Below are 19,382 nucleotides of genomic sequence, written 5' to 3'. Positions count from 1 at the left end.
GGAGGGTGGGAGGGGGAGGAGATCAGGAGCAGGGAGAGAGAGCGAGAGAGAGGGGAAAGAGTTCTGGAGAGATGGGGAGGTGAACAGGGGAGGGGCCAGAGAGAGGTCAGAGCAGAGGGTGAGGAGAGGTCAAGGGAGGAGGGGAGAAAGAAACTGGGGAGGTGAGTAGGAGTTGGGGAAGAGAGGGGAGAAAGGTCAGAGGAGAGGCGGAAGAGAGCGAAAGGCAGGGGGAAGAGAGAGGCTGGGGAGGGGGAGAGAGAGAGGGAGAGGTCAGGGGAAGAAAGAGGCCGAGGGAAGGGGGAGAGATAGAGAGAGACATCAGAGGGGAAAGTGGCCAGTGGAGGGAGAGAGAGGGAGAGGTCAGGGGGATAGGGGGGCTGGGGAAAGGGGGAGACAGAGACAGAAATCATGGGAGAGAATGGAGAGAGAGAAAGATCAAGGGAGAGAGAGATTGGGGAAGGAGGCAAGAGATAAAGGTTGGGAGCAGCGGTAGAAAGGGCTTGCAGGTGGGAAAGGATTGGGATGGGGGAAGAGATTGGGAGATGTGAGGAAAAGATATTTGGGCAGCAGAGGGGAAGAAATCAGGATGGAGGAGACAACCAACAGAGAGAGGGATAAGGAAGGAGGGTGGGGGTAATTATCAGGATTGAGCCAAGCTGTGAGGGTACATATTTCCTTGGCACTCAGAGGTTATGGGAAGACCACTCCTGCTACATCCAACTCCACATTCAGGTAAGAATGTTTTCTTAAAATTGCATTTTTGGTGACTCCAGCAGCTTTTTTAAGAAGTATCCTCTGGCCCTACGTAGACATTGTTTTGTCAAATGTAGTTAACCCAGCACCTTAACTGACATTTTGAGTTGGATTACCTAACTGAGAATAGACTGGAGCTCAAACTGAGGACTTTGTGACTTGAATGTTTTAAAAAACTGAGCCACTGGGGGCGCAAGTCTTTATTTTAAATATATCTAACTGGAGTGGAGAAGAATGACTAATGGCGTTCTGGTATCAGAGTCACAGAATTGTTACGGCGCAGCAGGAGGCCATTTGGCCCATTATGTCTGTACCAGCTCTCCGAATGAGCATTATGACTCAATGCCATTCTCCTACCTTTTCCCCATAACCTTGCACATTGTTTCTATTTAAATAATCATCTTGAATATCTCGATTGAACCTGCCTCCACCACACTTGCAGGCAGTGCATTTCAGACCCAAACCACTCATTGTGTGAAAAAAAAAATTCTCACATCACATTTGCTTCTTTTGCAAATCACTTTAAGTCTGCGCCCTTCCATTCTTTATGAGCAGGAACAGTTTCTCCTTATCTACTCTGTCCAGCCCACCTCCTGATTTAGAACACCTCTATCAAATCTCCTCTTAACCTTCTCCTCTCCAAGGAGAACAGTCCCAACTTCTCCAATCTGTCTTCATAACTGAAGTTTCTCATCACTGGAACCATTTTTGTAAACCTTTTCCCCACTCTCTCCAATGCGTTCACATCTTTCCTAAAGTGTGGTGCCCAGAACTGTAGACAATACTCCAGGTGAGGTCTAACTAATGTCCTATACAAGTTCAGCATAACCTCCTTGCTCTTGTACTCTATGCCCCATTAATAAAGCCTAGGGTACTATGTGCTTTATTAACTGCTCTCTCCACCTGTCCTGCCACCTTTAATGACTTATGCTCATATACACCCAGGTCCCTTTTCTCCTGCACATCCTTTAGAATTGTACCCCTTATTTTATATTGTGTCTCTATTTCTTCCTACCAAAATGAATCACCTCACACTTCTCTGCATTGAATTTTACCTGCCATCTATCTGCCCACTCCACCAACTTGTCTATTTCCTCTTTTAAGTTCTACAGTTTCTTCACAGTTTACAATGCTTCCAAGTTTTGTATCAACTGCAAACTTTGAAATTGTTCCCTGCACACCAAGATCTGGATCATTAATATATATCAGGAAAAGCAAGAGTCTCAATACCGACCCCTGGAGAACTCCACTACAAACCTTCCTCCAGTCTGAAAAATACCCATTAACCATTACTCACTGTTTCCTATTACTCAGCCAATTTTGTATCCACATTGCTACTGTCCCTTTTATCCCATAAGTTATAGCTTTTCTTACAAGCCTGTTGTGCAGCACTGTATCAAATACCTTTTGCGAGTCCATGTACACCAAATCAACAAGTCATGAAAATATAATAATTTTCATAATATTATTGTGATTTATTGTAAAATGGGTTAATAGTGGGGTTTGGGTTTGTTTCTCAGTGTCTATGTGTGTGTGGCTGGGGGAGGGGATTTAATTGAATTGGAGACAGCTGGGCTAGAGGTTTTGAGTTACCAACAAGAAGCTAGGTTTGAAACGCTAAATATTAAAACATGGCTGGAGTTTTAGAATGTGAGGTGTAAGGAAAATTTGCATTTTTAGATCAATTAGAGTAGTTTGAATTTCAAAGAGATGGAAAGATGTTACACTTAGCCAGAAGAAGCTAAGCCTAACAGTGTGTTTATTTTTCCCAAAAGTTATTGATCAAATTAGTACTATAAAAGATTTATATTATGAGAAAAGTAAAGTTGCAAAGACATATTGGAACAATGGAATTTGCCTTAAAAAGGAGAAACGTGTAAAAAGAAGCTGAGGTTATGTGTAAGAGAAGAAGGCATTCTAATAAATATCTAACGCAAGTGTGAAAAGCCTCCAGCCTCTGTGCAGCAAGTTACTGTCTACAGGAACCGAAGCTGAGAAAACTCATGTTGAATGCAACTGTCCAGGTCATTGTATTGCTTTGCCTGGGTCTGTTTAAATTTATTTGTTTTTCTACTGTTGCCTTAATGGAAGTGTAACTGGGAGCCAGATTAATAAGGGGCTTTAGGAGTTATATAGTAGTAACTTGCAGGCCTGTGTATGTGCTTGAAATCTTTTCTTTTCTTAATAAATGTTTAATTTGGTTTTCTAAAAACCTCTGAAGTCATGGTAGTCTTATTACTTCTGAATTCAGGGTATGCAGCTTGAAACAAAATACAAATTGCAAAACAGTTGTGGCAGCTGTTTCAAGTTTCCCTCTGGAATTTGAGCAGATCGGCATTTACCATCCACTGTACCATAACAAACAGCATTATTCTCATCAACCCTCCCTGTTGTGCCATCCAAAAACTCCAGCAAGTTAGTTAAACACAATTTTCCCTTAAGAAATTCATGCTGGCTCTTCCTAATCAACTCACATTTTTCCATTTGACTACTAAATTTATCCTGAATAATTGTTTCTAGAAGCTTCCCCATCACTGAAGTTAAATTGATTAGTCTGTAATTGCTGGGCTTATCCTTATTTTTTTGAACAAGGGCAGAATGTTTGTTATTCTCCAGTCCTCAAGCACCTCCTCTGAGTCTAGGGAAGACTGAAATATTATGGCCAGTGCCCCTGCAATTTCCACTCTCACTTCCTTCACTATCCTGGGATGCATCTCATCCAGTCCAAGTGCCTTGTCAACTTTAAGTACCGACAGTTTATACAATACCTCCTCCTTATCAATTTTGAACCCTTCTGGTGACAGTTTCCTCCTTCATCACCATGGCCTGGGTAAAGACAGATACAAAGTATTCATTTAACACCTCAGCCATGCTCTCTGCCTCCATGTGTAAATTCTCTTTTTGGTCCCTAATTGGCCCTACTCCTACTTTTACCATCCTTTTACTATTTATGTGCCTATAGAAGATTTTGGGATTCCCCTTTATGTTGGCTGCCAGTCTTTTTATCAAAACTCCTCTTCGCTTCTCCTATTTACTCCTTCACCTCTACTCTGAACCTGCTGTATCTGTCTTGGTTCTCAATTGTGAAGTGATAAATGAAAGTCACCGTAGTCCCAGTGGACCATAGGCTGCTCTATCATCAGAGAGACACGACTGGTGGTGAGTTTAACCTGAGGGTCACCACACCTCAGGTGATGGGTGAGGTTGAGAAGGTCATGGATGACTTCAGCCAGTACAGGATGTGAACCTATGCTGTTTGCGTCACTCTGCATCACAAACCTTTCTACCTGACACCCGTTATAAGCAGACTTTTTCTTCTTTATCTTAATTTCTATTTCCTTTTTCATCTAGCGAGCTCAGGATTTGTTTGCTCTACCTTTTCCCTTTTGAGGGAACATACCTTGATTGTGCCCAAACCATTTCTTCCTTGAAGGTAGCCCATTGTTCAACTACAAATTTCCCTGCCAACCTTTGGTTCCAGTAGATCCGGCCCAGCTCTGTTCATGACCCATTGAAGTCCCTTCTCCGCCAGTTAATAATTCTTCCTCAGGATTGTCCATTGTCCTTTCCTACCATCATCCTAAACCTTATGATACAGTGATCACTGTCTCCTAAATGTTCCCCATTCACTGTTGATCTGCTTGGCCCACCTCATTTCTAAGAACCAGGACCAGCAGTGCCTCCTTTCTTGTTGGACTGGACACATACTGCTGTAGAAAATTCTCCTGAACACACTCTAAGAACTCTTGACCCTTTCTACCCTTTACAGCAACACTGTCCCAGTCTATATTTAATTACCCATTGTAACTACTTTATAATGTTTGTAACTCTCTGCAATTTCCCTGCAAATTTGTTCCTCTACATCTTTCCCATTAATTGGTGGCCTATAGACTACATCGAGCAATTGCTCCATTTTTGTTGCTTAACTCTAGCCAAATTGATTCTGTCCTTGAACCCTCTGGGGCATCCCCTTTCTCCAGCATGGCAATACTCTCTTTAACCAATACAGCCACCCCTTCTCCTTTTCTTTCTGCCCTATTTTTCCTGAACATCTTGTACCCAAGAATATTTAACACCCTGTCCTGCCCTTCCTTGAACCAGGACTCTGTTATCACCACATCCTAATTCCACATGGCAATGTGCACCTATAGCTCATCAATCTTATTTACTATACTCCGTGCATGTACATAGATGTAATATAAACCTGGTTTAGACTTCATTACTTTCTCCCTTACTCTGACTCCGCCTATTAACTTATTATTCTCTATTCTAATGCTATCTGTCTCATCCAGTATCTTGTGCACCTTGGTATTAATCTCTAATATTCCCTCCAGGTTCCCATATCCCTGCGGAGTTAGTTTAAAGCGCACCCCCCCCCACCCCGCCCCCCAACAGCGCTAGCTAAACATCCCGCAAGGAACTCAGCCTTGGATCTGTTCACATGCAACACATCTGGCTTGTACAGGTGCCATCTCCTCCAGAGCCAGTCCCAGTGTCCCAGGAATCTAAAGCCCTCAATCCTGCACCTTCTTTCCAGCCATGCATTCATCTGCCTTATCCTCCTATTTCTCTACTCACTTGCACGTGGCACTGGGAGTAATCCAGACATTACTACTTTTGAGGTCCTGCTTGCTAATTTTCTACCTAGTCCCTTAAATTCAGTCTGCAAGATCACATACCCCTTCCTACCTAAGTCATTGGTACCATTGTGGACCAGGACCTCTGGCTGTTCATCCTCCAGAAGAATGTCTTGTAGCTGCTCAATGACATCCTTGACCCCAGCACCAGGGAGACAATGTACCATCTGGAGTCACAGCTACAGCTGCAAAAAGGCCTGTTTGTTCCCCTAATTAATCCGCTATCACTATTGCTCTTCCCTTCTTCTTCCTCCCCTCCTGTACAGCCAAGCCACTCATGATGCCACAAACTTGGCTCAGACTGCACTCCTCTGAGGAGACAATGCCCTCATTAGTATCCAAAATGGAAAATCGATTAGCGAGATGGGCACAGGGGTCCTGCACTATCTGTCTCATTCTCTTAGACTGCCTGGCGGTCACCCATTCCTTTTCTGCCTCCATGCTCCTAACCTATGGTGTGACCACCTGTCTGAACGTGTTATCCACATAGCTCTCAGCCTCGCAGATGTGCCACAGTGACTCCAGCCACTGCTCAAGCTCCAAAACCCAGAGTTCAAGTTTCTGCAGCTGGCAGAGCTTCCTGCAAGTATGGTCATCTAGGTCACCAGTAGTGTCCACGACTTCCCACATATTACAGACACGCATTCCACGTCACTAAGCTGCCCTGCCATGTCTTAACTTTACTCCTCTTGCGTTAGCTTTATTTTACTTTGATTTACTTATATTACTTTACCTTACTGTCCCTGACTGCCCCTTATTCTTAGGGTTTCTTACTCAAATCCAAGTAGCTCTTTCTTTAAAAATAAAATGCTTTTCTAACTTACAGCTATTTAAAGACACCCCCTAACAGCAGTTTCTTACCAACCGATGAACTTACAGTTTTCCTGTGATGTATCCGTCCAGTTTTTTTTATCAAACTCAACTCTGAAGGTGAAGTTTACACCCAAGTCCGTTTCTGCTCAGCTACTTCTGTTCCCAACTTAGAATAATTCCTATGCATAACACACCTCTTTCCCCAGTACACCGAATTTCCGCGAACCTAATTTGGTACTCACTTGGTCTCCATCTCACTCCGGCATAATTGCCTGTCTCGTGTGTCCCTTACTGACCATTCGGTTTGAAAAGCCTGTCTCATTTATAGACCCTCTGATGAGTCACTAGCTAATTTAACTTCTTGCTATAGACATTAACACCACTTGAACCAACTGCTTTCAGTTGATTGACACATAACTGCCACTCCAGGCAGTTCTCTACTTAACAAGCTAGCCTAACTCACTTATGTCAGATCTTGATTCTTAATCTATATTTAATCTCACAACGGCATAGTCACCCGTGTCCTCGCACATCCTTTACTGACTGATGATCTAGCGTACGGGGTCTCCTGTCTTTTACAGTGTATTAGTGAACATGGATTTTTTGTTTATGTCATGCTGCTCACTCTGTGAGGCATTTGCAGAATTTAATGACCTGCCATTAACTTGTTAAGATGTTTAGCTGCTTTCAACATTAATTACCCACAAGTCAAAGGGAACTTCAGACATCCAGCAGCAGTGTTGTCATCAAGCAGGATGAGCAGCCAATCACACTGAAGTACTCTCACAGACAGAAAACCAGGAAGTAAAATGCACTGATTATCTTTATCCTTCACTTTTTAATATGTTACAGCACATGAAATAAATGACTGGGACTTACACATGGGATTAAGGTAAAAGCTGAAATAGCATAAACAAGCTACTAAAATATAATTAGAAATCTAACTTTTATAATGGAGAAATTAGTTGCACCACAAATATAAAATTAGGTTTTCAAAGCCAATGAGGCTGCTCATCAGTAATTATGAACTTAGTATGCCGTTAAAAATCCAATTACACAAGGTGTAACTTTTTCAGGGGTTTTTATTGCATGACTAAGTGTAAAAGGTCATGTTCTCATCAGTTCAGTGATCCTTACTTGATTGCAATCTGCGGGGATTTCACAGCATACTTTCTGGCAAAATGTAGAACCATTGATAGCAACTTATGGATTTCCGCGTTCAACCACACATGTTGTTGTCAGTTTCAGAGAATGACAATGAACGCTGACAGTTTTGACACCAATACTACCACAAGATCCGGGCCATTATTTTGTTAGGCAATTGTAGCATAAGCAGGCTGATGCCAGAGGTAAGTAGTTTTGTAAACATTTGACAATGTCTTTTCACATAAGGCACAAATCGCCTAAAATATGATTTCTATCAGAGTGGTCAAATTAAGATCAAATGGGCCATTTCCTGGTTCTGAGCCATGTACTTTGCATCAGTTCCTTTTATGCTTCATTAAGTAACTTATTACTGGAAGCACATTATGCAAAAGGCTCTAAATAGCATTCTAAATGTTTACCATGGACCATTGCTATCCAGTTACCAGCCACCTGGCTTAACAACTACAGAGATTCTAGTCACACCAATATATTTCTAATCAATTTAAATTTAAACAGACCTGCCCACAGAGAAAATCAATTTGTTACAGGCCTTACCCCCACAGAGCTCTTTACAGTATTTGGAAATGGGAGAGTGTTTGAAGGGAGCTGCTATGGTGACTGCCCTTTGTGTTGCCTAGCATGTTTTTTTATGTATACATACAATCCAATTTCCCAGGCAATACCAGAGAAGGACAGCCACCTCCATGTGTTAATTAATAATCCTTCCTTGTGCATGGGCAGAAATATTGCGTAAACTGATTACATCAGCTAATTATATACCAAAAAAATTATCCATCAAGTGACACGTATTCAGGACAAACCCTAAACTTAATTCTTGACAGATTAAAACAAATGCTCTGTTTACATCTATGTGGATGATATAATTTAGCAACAGAGAAATCCAACACCACACTAATCATTTACTATATCTCAATGTGATATGTACAGTTTATGACTTGCACTTAGAACAGTGCTAATCATGAAGATTATTTAAAGGTGTAGAAGCTTCAGAATTAAGATTGACTTAAAATGTTAAATGAAAACAGAAAATCTCAACAGGTCTGGCAGCATCTGTGGAGAGAGAAACAGAGTTAACATTTTGAGTCCAATATGACTCTTCTTTGGAATGTAGGGTCTGGGTTCAGAATGTTATGACAGGATCTGGTTAATTTAGGTTTCCGTCCCAACTTTTCTCAGTCCCGGCCCCCTTCTATCATGATGTTAGAAGAGGTGGAGCTGGCAAGCTGCTGTCATCTGCTAAGAATATCACCAGCCCCACCACTGCAACAGCATAAAAGTTGAAACAGAAACAGAAAATGCTGGAAAAACTCAGCAGGTCTAACAGTATCTGTGGAGAGAAAGACAGAGTTAATGTTTCGAGTCTGTATGACTCTTCTTCAGAGCATCATGCATCTGCAAAGTTGTATCATGTGGGCTTAAGTGAAGCAATGTAATGCTTCCCTGTACTGCGGTATTTCCAAGCAATCTGTTCCCAAAGTGATTAAAGCTGATGGAAAGTAGCATCATCAGTATTGGCAAGCTTTGGCTTAGCCTGTTTAGAGGGTCGATAGTCTGCCACTTCTTGAAGCAATAAGGTGTCACTTTGTCAGAAGGTCCTGGACAGCAAGGAAGCACCATTAACGACAATTTGACCTTCATGCTTTATTCTCAATGATCTGTCCCAGAAATTGGAACAAGGCCAACACCAAGCCACGCTGATAGTCAGAAAGGAATTTTGTTTCCCCTTCCCACTCCAACTTTACTTTTTTTTTAAACTAATTTCATCCTCCAGCTTTTAAATCACATTCTCAAATATTGATGTTATGTTTGAAAGAACATAATCTTCCATCAAGAAACTGGCTAGTGCGGGAACAGCAACTTCAAAATATTTATAACTTGCAGTCCAAAAACGAAGAATCCAGTTCCTGTAACGTTGACTTTTATAAAACATGGGCCTGAATTTTACACACCCCACCAGTGGGTTTATAGGCGAGGGGGGTGGTGAGTGTGAAATAGCACAGATGATCTTCCTGCTGGGTTCCCACCCACTCTGACCTCCATAACTTCGGGCACTCACCCCTTAGGGTCCGGTAACTACGGGATCTCCCCCCACCCACCCTCGGCCTCTCCCCCAACACCCCAACCCCCTGCTGTCCACACCCCAAGTCTTCCCCTACTCACCCCGCCCTGCGACCCCCAAAGCCTACCTTTTCCCGGAATCCCGGGATTTAGGCTCCAGTGACTGCATGCAGTCCCAGTCCTGTCCACTGCAGCTTCTGTTGCTACAGGGACTGGAGAGCTGCCGGTCAATCGGATTGGTCACCAGCTCTCTGAGACAGGACTTCCTCCTGAGTGAGGGGCAGAAGTCTCGCCTGCTATCAATTAATGTTCTTTGGACTGTGAAATGGCTGCGGGTCAGGCAATGTCGAAGGGGATATGTTCCCCATTGACTCTTTGGATAGCGGGATGGGAAATCTCCTCTGTCCTAAAAGTCCTGGCCATGCTGCAGTAGAATGTCATGTAGCCTTCAACATTCACACTCAAAGCAGCACTGATTGTATCCATGGATACAATGTCGACATTTTCAAGTTCAGCACAGCTGAGGGAGACCATTTAGCCCATCTATATGTTAATTGTTCTGTGTGCGAAGAAGTTATTTCTGATAACTGTCTTAATTCATCTTTGTTACCCTATGCCAGTATCCTGGTAATAGCTTGAAGTAATTCTCTAGCTTTACTTGATCAATGCCACTTAATGTCTTGTACATTCTTTTAAGGCCCTGGTCAGTTACCTCCTTTCAAAGCTAATTAGCCTGAGTTTCACCAATCCTTCCCCATAATGGAATTTTGTCACCCATTATCAGCTTGTGAATCTTCTTTGCACTGCCTTACTGATTTAAAAACAGCTCAGGGTGAAGCATCATCAGACAACGAGCCAAGGACCTGCCTTCTGGCAGAACACACATGACATGATTGATTTGAACATTTCCCTTCTGTGATGGTAGCTAAAACTGCACATGGTACTCAAGCTATGTTCAGCCTAACAGCAATACAGCGTTAACATTAAATCTTTTCACATTCTGTTCACTTTTAATTTTGGCTGCTGTCTAATTGCTCATTCCCAATCAGCTTCAAAAGTTATTTATCTGATTAACTTAATTCCGTTAAATGCATTTAGTTATGCAATAAATACGCAATACAGGCCAGCAACTTCCGGTCGGCAAGCGGGGGCAAGGCCCACTTGCTGATGCATAAAATGACGTGGGGTGAAGTTGGGTGTGCATCCTGACGTCACCCCGCATCACTTAGATTGTCAGCTTGGCAGGCGCACATCCAAGTTGGGTGCGCGCCCACCGACCTGTCAACAGCCTATTAAGGCTATTAAAAAAACAATTGAACTCATTAATGGACCTGCCCGTCCAACCTTAAGGTCGGCGGGCAGGCCAGGAGACCAGGCGAGCTTCTGAAAAAACATGAAACCTCATCCATAGGCGGAATGAGGTTTCATGAGTGTTTTAAAAAAATGCAGAATATTTTACAGTAAAAGTTATGGACAAGTCCCAACTCATGTGACAGGGGACATTGGCAGGGAAATTTTTTTCTAATCTTTATTCAAAGTTTTAAATCAGAGCCGATCTCCCTGAGGCAGCAATTAGCCTTAGGGAGATCTGTGTGCTCTTTGGTGCGCATGCGCGAAAGAGCGCACTCCCGGCTGAGGCAATCCCCTGGCCCGCAAAGGGAGCGCATAGCGCTTCCTGGCAGACATCACGCTGGGCAGGCCTTAATTGGCTCACCCACATAAAATGGCGGCGGGCCCCCGATCTGATTGGGGGCGCACTTGCTCATGCACTTCCCCCCCCCCTAATGGGGGGGGGAAAATTTTTCCCATAATGAATAAATCAGATTAATAGAAACTAATGGATCAAATCACAGTATCTTTACAGTGCAGAAGAAGGCCATTCAGCCCATTGAATCTGCACTGGCTTTCTGAAAGAGCTTTCCACCTAGCCCCACTCCCCTGCCTTATCCCTGTAACCTTGCACATTCTCTCTTTTCAGGTAGCAATCCAATTCCCTTTTGAATACCTCGATTGACCCTGCCTCCACCACCCTTCCAGGAAGTTTGTTCCAGGCTCCAACCATCCTCTCGGTGAGATAATTTTTCCATACATCACATTTACTTGCAGTGTCCGGATCGTTGGAAACTGGACATATGACCGAAAGACCCTACGGAAATCCTGACATCCGGACCTACATGGGATTTGCCAGGAAAGCTAGAGTCAGGGATTTTAGGCAGTTCTGATGCACTTACCTGAATAGTTACCCAGGAAATTTTAGACAGTTTAAAACCTAGTCTAATTCCTGGGTAACTACACAACTGAGTCCTCAATAACTCCACTCCCACCAACATCCCAACTACCCCATGACCACTGCGCCCCCCACAACCCCCACCGATCCCCAACTATTCCCCCACCTGACCCCCTGATTCCCTGGCTACCCTCCCCGACCACCTGATTACTCCCGTGACCTCGACTCACTGTGACCACCCTCCTGATCCAACCTGACTACACCCCCGACTACCTCCCTATGTGACTATCTCCTCAAGAACCTGGCTACACCCCTCAAACACCCAACTACCCCCGACATGACTATCGCCTTGAGGACCTGACTACCCTCTGACCTGACTATCCACTCAGCCACTTACCCCCCCACCCACCTATCCACCTCATCTACCCCACCAATTTACCCACCTCACTCACCTACCCACCTCACACACCTTCCCATCTATCCCACCAATTTACCCACCTCACCCATCTATCCCTACCCACTTACCCATCTACCCACCTTCCCCTACTGATTTACCCATTTACTCATCTCAACCTCTACCCACCTAACCACATCATCCACCTACCCACCTCACTCACCGAGACATTTACTCACCTCACCCACCTACCCAGTAACCCACCTCATTCACCTGCCCACCTCACTCACCGAGACATTTACTCACCTCACCCACCTACCCCACTCAATTACCCACCTACCCAATTCACCCACCGAGCCCCTACCCATTTACCCACTTATCCATCTCACCCATTTACCTTCCTCATCCATCTACCCCCTAGCCACTTATGCACCTAATCCACCTATTGCCCTACTCACTTACCACCTCACCCCCTACCCACCTCACCCACATACCCTTATACACTTATCCATCTACCCACCTCACTCAACTACCAGCTCAGTCACCTCTCCCCTGCCCACTTATCCATTCACTCACCACCACCACCCCCCTGCCACATCCACCTACTCCTTTACCCACCTCACCCACTCATCCCCTTGCCACATACCTGCTTACCCATTCATTCATCTATTCATTAAGGGGAGGCAATGGCATGGTGGTATTGTCACTGGAATAGCAATCCAGAGACCCAGGTTAATGTTCTGAAGACCTGGATTCAAATCCTGCCATGGCAGCTGGTGGAATTTGAATAAAAAATCTGCAGATTTCTATAAACACCCATCTGGGAGGGAAATCTGCTGTCTTTAGCTGGTCTGGCCTACATGTGACTCCAGATCCACAGCAATGTGGTTGACTCTTAAATGCCCCCTTAACAAGGGCACTTGGGGAATGGCAATAAATGCTGGCCTCTAGATCCCATGAATGAATTAAAAAAAAACATTCAAACTGGATATTTAAATTTATCATATGGCAATCAGTACCATATGTTCCGTCTTCCTCCAACTCTACTGCGATCCATGGAGTTCTCTGAAGAAGGTGGCTGTGCATTTCTGACAAAGCCAGGCTCAGAAGACCCAGCAAGAAATGCGCAGTAGCGAGCAGTAGGGAGGATTTACGGACAGAGCGGCAATCCAACAATCATTGCCGCTGCTAGGAAGATCCAGGCCATTATATATTATTAGTTTAATCTTTTATCAATATCCTATAGCTTGGGGATTGGTAGCACTGTGATTGTGCTACTGGCCTAGAAATATAGGAGGCCTTGTCTGATGATCTGGCTTATGAGTTCAAATCCCAACAGGACAGATGGGGGAAGTTAAATTCAGTTAATTAAATAAACCTGTAATAAAAGACCCGGTATCAGTAACTATCAGCTATGAAACCCTTCTGCTTCACTTAGAGAATGAACTCTACTGCCCTTACCCAGTCTGGAATTACAGAAATGTGATTAAATTGAAAACAGCCTCACAAGCCACTCAATTATGCCAAACAAACAAAATAGTGGCTCAAGAAGATGGCTTACCACCATTTTCTTAAGGGCAATAAATGCTGCCCTCGCTAGAGTCCCTGAGATCCTGTGAATTGTTTTCTTTTAAATATGACATGGGAAAAAAATATCAATTTTGAATTAGAGTTTCAAGCAGCAACCTTCATGGTCAATTCTCCAGCCACTTCAATAGAATATGGCATCAAGTGAATCTAATTCAGTGTTTTTGGTTTGTTGCTCTCTATTTTTCAACGTGCTGAGTAATAAATGATTTGTGTGCCCATTCATAAATTCAATTAATTTAATGGGAACAAAGCTATGGTTTACCTCGGGGATATTGGTTCAAATGCACATTAGTTACTCATGACAGCTGATTAAGTTTTTACCCTCTTTAAACTGATAGGGCTGGGTAATGGGAAGTCTCTGTACATATTTGTGTCATGTAGATGCCCACAAACACAAACACACACACACACACACACACACACACACACACACACACACACACAGAAAGTTTTCTTTCAGTCATATCAACAAATGAGTTGTTGCTGAAAATGGAAGCCAGAGTCACAGTTGGTCTCCATTTACATGGTTACAGATCTGATCTAAATGCCAAAAATCACAATGATCAGAGATTTTTGACATTAGATTTAGTAGACACTTTAACCAATATTTATCTGGATCACTATGTCCACAAAGTTGATTTACTGGAGACTAAAATGCTTTTTCTAGCAAGAGATTTTCTACCCAGGTTCCAAATAAATTTGGACAATAAAGTGTTTGATTTTCAGGTTATTTAAGGCAATCTCTGCACAAATGATAGGATTGCTTAATACACTAAATAAGCAAGTTTCTCAAGGATTGGTCAGTTGGTCCATTTTTGGAGGTACTCAGAGTAGATATCAAGTATAAAGACAATACTTATTGATTTTGAGTGGCATTGATTTCATAATTGTCTAGGTATCATGAAGCTATTAATGTATATACTATTATTGGAATTTTTTTTTTAAAAAAGAGGGCTAGTCTGTGGGTGTGTATTAATTGGATTAAAGCCAGCTAGTCTGGGTGCTTCGATATACACTAGTTTTGAGATGTAACCAGAGAAGTAGAGGTACATTTGCGTTTTGTTGAATAGAGCATTCAAGAAGGTGAGTAAATTCTGACACCTAGCCAGCAGAGACCAAACAATATAGTTATATTACTAATGAAATTGATACTACAAAAGGGGTTTTATTCTTAGAAGAGGCGGAGTTCAAAGGGGCTGGTGATATAAGAAGAATTTACATTCAGTGAGCTGTGTTGGGTATAACAGATAGCAGTTTTGAGTATGCAGGGCAGAAGGAATGTAAGATCAAAGCAACTGTAAGCCTACAACTGTCTCCACAGGAACCAAAGTGAAAGGAACCTCATTTTGAATTCATAAGGTGAAAATGCTTTGCATGGTGTCTGGTTAAGTCTATGGGTGTTGTTGCCTTAATGGAGATTAGTTTGGGAATTTGTTAAAAGTTATGATAGTAATAATTTTTAGCCGTGTATATGTGTTTAATGTGTTGTAATTTAATAAAATGTTTCATTTAGTTTAATATAAAACCTCTTGAGAACTGGTGGTCTGATTCCTGAATTTAGAGCTGCATCTCAAACATACCACTTAAAATATAGGTTATGACAGTTGTTTAAAGTTTCCCTCTGGGATTTTAAATAACTCAGCTTTACCAACTGCTGGGTCATAACACTAGGTTTTGTCTTTTAATAAAGGTGACAAAATGAGGTGTGTTAGGTTACAGTTCGTAGAGGTATCATCACTTAGAATGATAGAAATTACAAGTGGAGGTCATTTAACTCACTGCATCTTTCTCAAATACTAACACTTCAGTTTTAAAACCATTTTCACATATCTGGATCACAGTGTCCCGGTAAATAAGATGACCCTATTTTGTCAGCACCAAATAGGCCTATACTGTGTGTGTAAGCCAACCCACCACCATCACCCCGACTCTCTCCCCTCCTCCCCACCATTTTTCAGCCAAAATAATGCACATTTAGGGTTATACTCGCATGAGGAGTTGGCCTCAATTTTTCAGCTGAGAACATGTTTAGCATTATACTTACCTTATATGGGATCAAGCAGGTATTGATCAAATGTTGTTAAGATGATGCACAGGAGCTTAAGATACCCACACAGAGCAGACTGCACTTGGCGACCAATGAGTGGGAACGGATCCTCTTGCAAAAAACTAAGCTGGTTTTGAGTTTAAAGGTGTAACATTTGCTAACTCATCAGATAACTGCGCTGCAGGAAAGGAATTCAGTGTTAGCAAAACACTGGAGCAAAAGTGGAAGAAGGAATCTGCCTTGAAGCTGCCCAAGACCAAAAGTGCCATGCGAACAGGGACCTGGCGCTGGCCTGATCTTATCTTGAGAAGCATGTATGGAAATGGGTCCTTGAAAGTCATCAGAATGAATACATTATCACTAGAAAAGCAGTGGGTATGTACACACTTAAGTGGGCCAAATCAAATGTGTCCAGCAGATTTCAGAACAACAGCAAGCTGATGTAACCTCTTTATGGAACAAGTATGCCTACTGTTGCAGCAGAAGACCAAGACTGCTCAGTGACGACAGCTGCTGGTGGAATTTGAATTCAATTAATAAACTTAGAATTATAAAGCTAGTCTCTGTAATGGTAACAATGAGACTATCATTGATTATTGTAAAAACCCATCCGGTTAACCAATGACTTTTAGGGAAGGACATCTGCCATCCTTACCTGGTCCGGCCTACATGCGGCTCCAGACCCACGACGTGGTTGACTCTTCAATGAAGGACAATTGGGAATGGGTAATAAATGCTGGCCTTGCTAGTGAAGCCCACATCCCATCAATAAATAATAAAAAAAGTCTCAATGCCAAAATTACAAATTTCCAGCGATTCATCATCAGACAGTGACAAAAACACAAGTATCCATTTTATCACATTGACAACATGGAATAGAAAGGTTCGAAAGCAGTTCTAGTGAAAACCATGGGATATAAGAAGATGAGATTCACTGTGGTATATGGCTGATGTAACAAAATTAATGCCTTTGGTAATTTTCAAACATAAGACCATATTGAAAAACAAGTTCCTGGCAGGAGGTTTTGTGTATGTCCATGACAATAGTTGAATGGATGAGGTCAGAGTTAAGTTGTGCATTGATAATGTGCGGGATAGGCGTCCCCATGGCCTACGCAAAGAATGCAGATTATTAGTGTGGGACATGTTCAAATCCCAAATAACCGGTGCAATCAAGAGGCACCAGCGAAGAAATAATGCCCAAAATGCAGTTAAATTGTGAGTGCAGGGGGAGACACTAACATCTGTAGGGTGTGCCTCAACAAGCCATTCAAGGATCATGTTTGCTCTGAATGGAATAAGTGGATGGTGGATGGAGAAGAAAAGATCTTAACGAAGAGTGGAAATATGCCTGCTGCTCCACTTCATGTTTTTTGTAGTTTGGGCATCAAATCATGGAAAGTTATTAATGCAAACTACCAGATTGTTTTTAAAAAATGAATATTTAATGCAATGAATGGAAAGGAAGAAGATTTTTTTTTTGGAGGGTTGATTCTGAAACCAGACGTGTCACATCTGATCCAGAGTGGGAACCTTATGATAATGCCAAAGGCATAGTGACTAATGATGAATTTGACGAATCCGACGAATCCTTTGCGTCGGATGCCACAGACACTAGGCAGGATCTTCCTGCCCCCACCCGCTGTCGGGATTGTCCAGTTCTGCTGGAAGTCAATGGACTCCCACAGCCGGTCCCGTCATGACAGGACCAGAAAGTCCCAGCCAATGATTTTATTTTTTAAAAACAAATCACTCAATCTTAGTAGAATTATTTAATTAAATAAAATGTGATTTAATTCAAATTACTGGCATTCTGTCTTTTTTCACATTTCAAAACAACGCCCACCTCCACTAACGATTCACATTTTATACTTGGTGTACAAATTGACCCCATTTTTAGAAAGATTTTTTGAAGCTTCAAAGGTTGACTTATGGTCCATGGAATTTGCCTGCTATCTTTCCCTTCATTTTTTTTTTAAGTGTTAACTCCAAACATTTATATATTCATACAAAAATGTAGATGGCCCAAGATGGTGATTTTTGGATGATAACAATGCAACATGAGCATCACTGGCATATAACTCCCCAATGTGCATGTAATCTATTTATATAGTAGGAGTAACCATCAAACAGGAAAACAGGATAACATTGATTATCAAAAACAGTAAAAAAAGGTTCTTTGATAGTTCATATAAAAACAGGTCATGTGTGGGTTGTTTACGACTAATTAAATTATCACTACTTGTTTAAATAAACAAAACCACAAATTGTTCAGTGGTTGCAGGAACCTTGAAACATAAAGCACTTTGATGTGCAGCATGTTGTAAAACTGCGCATTGTAAAACTGGTCCTAGCATCGTGCCCAACTGTATTGCAACTGTGGCTCGTAAAACTGGCAATATTTCAAAAGGCTGACAAATAAAGGCAAATATTTGTCCATTGTGTGGTTAGATGTTCTTCTATCTTAATTGTCATTATGTTAATGAAGGAGATCATTGTACCAGGCACTGCTTTGCAAATTGTGAAACATTAAAGAAGAAAACTCACTGTGCCATAAGACTGAATGGTGAATGGTTTAGAGAAAAGGAACTCAAATAAAAAAATAAAAGCACACACACAGACGCAAAGGTAAAAACTTTAAAATCTAGTTAAGGACTGCAGTGCAGTCAATGCTTCCACTAATTTTTATTCATTGTGCTAACTTTCATATGTGCTACTTTGCAACCCACTCCCCCTTGCAGCTTACAATAAAAATCTTCACATTCATGAATTCAAGACATACTTGAGAATAAAAATGCTCCCTGGCAATGAATCAGCACAAAGAAGGTAATTTTCCCTTGTGCTTAGATCAATCATGTTTATTTTACTCTCATTTACCTACACCTTTCCCCATATTTTTCTACCTTCCCCCCCCCACCCCCAAAGTGTTAATCTAACATCACGATCAGCTCAAGCTTCAATAACCATTTGCATGAATGCATTGCATGTTTTAATAACTTTATTCTCTAAAATTAATCCAAAATGTTTATTAATTCATCAACCAGGAAAATAATTTTTGACCATTTACTCCGCAAGCTGTGCTTGTAAATATTTTTGTTCCTCTGCTCCATGAATAGTTTACCATTTGAATCATTTCTCCCTCATTTGTAATAAATTGATGCAACTCTATCTTGAGTTCAGATCTGTCAAATGAGGGTTTTGCTGAAGAAAAAAACACGCTTCAAAGCTTTTCATCTTGCACCCATCAGGACGTGCTCAAGAATACCAAATATCAAAAGGAACAATTTCCACTGTATGAGAAAAGGTGACTGATTGGTTGGCAAGTGGACTCTGGTCAAAATATTGCCATGAAGAATGCACCAGGGAATAGTTATCCCCCAGGCTTTTGTTTAATTGAAAGATGTGCAATGCCTGGACACATTCTTTGTTTGCAGAGGACAAGACCCTACATATGAACATATGAAGCTTCTAGCAAGGGTAAGTCAGCCCCATTGCGAGTTGAACTCAATCTCAAACTGGCTCTTAGTGTAATTCTTAGCATGCTCGGGGCTATAATTCTTTGCACACTTGGGATTGTTCAGCAAGTGCTGTTCAATTGTGGAATCACATCTAATATTGAACACTTATCTTCTGAGATTTGTAAGCATGGGCTGGTTGTGTACAGCCAGTACTCTGCCAGTTGCCTACAGCCAAAAG

This window comes from Carcharodon carcharias, chromosome 21 (assembly GCF_017639515.1).
Source record: "Carcharodon carcharias isolate sCarCar2 chromosome 21, sCarCar2.pri, whole genome shotgun sequence".
NCBI lineage: Eukaryota > Metazoa > Chordata > Chondrichthyes > Lamniformes > Lamnidae > Carcharodon > Carcharodon carcharias.
Note: the sequence above shows the minus strand (reverse complement) of the source record.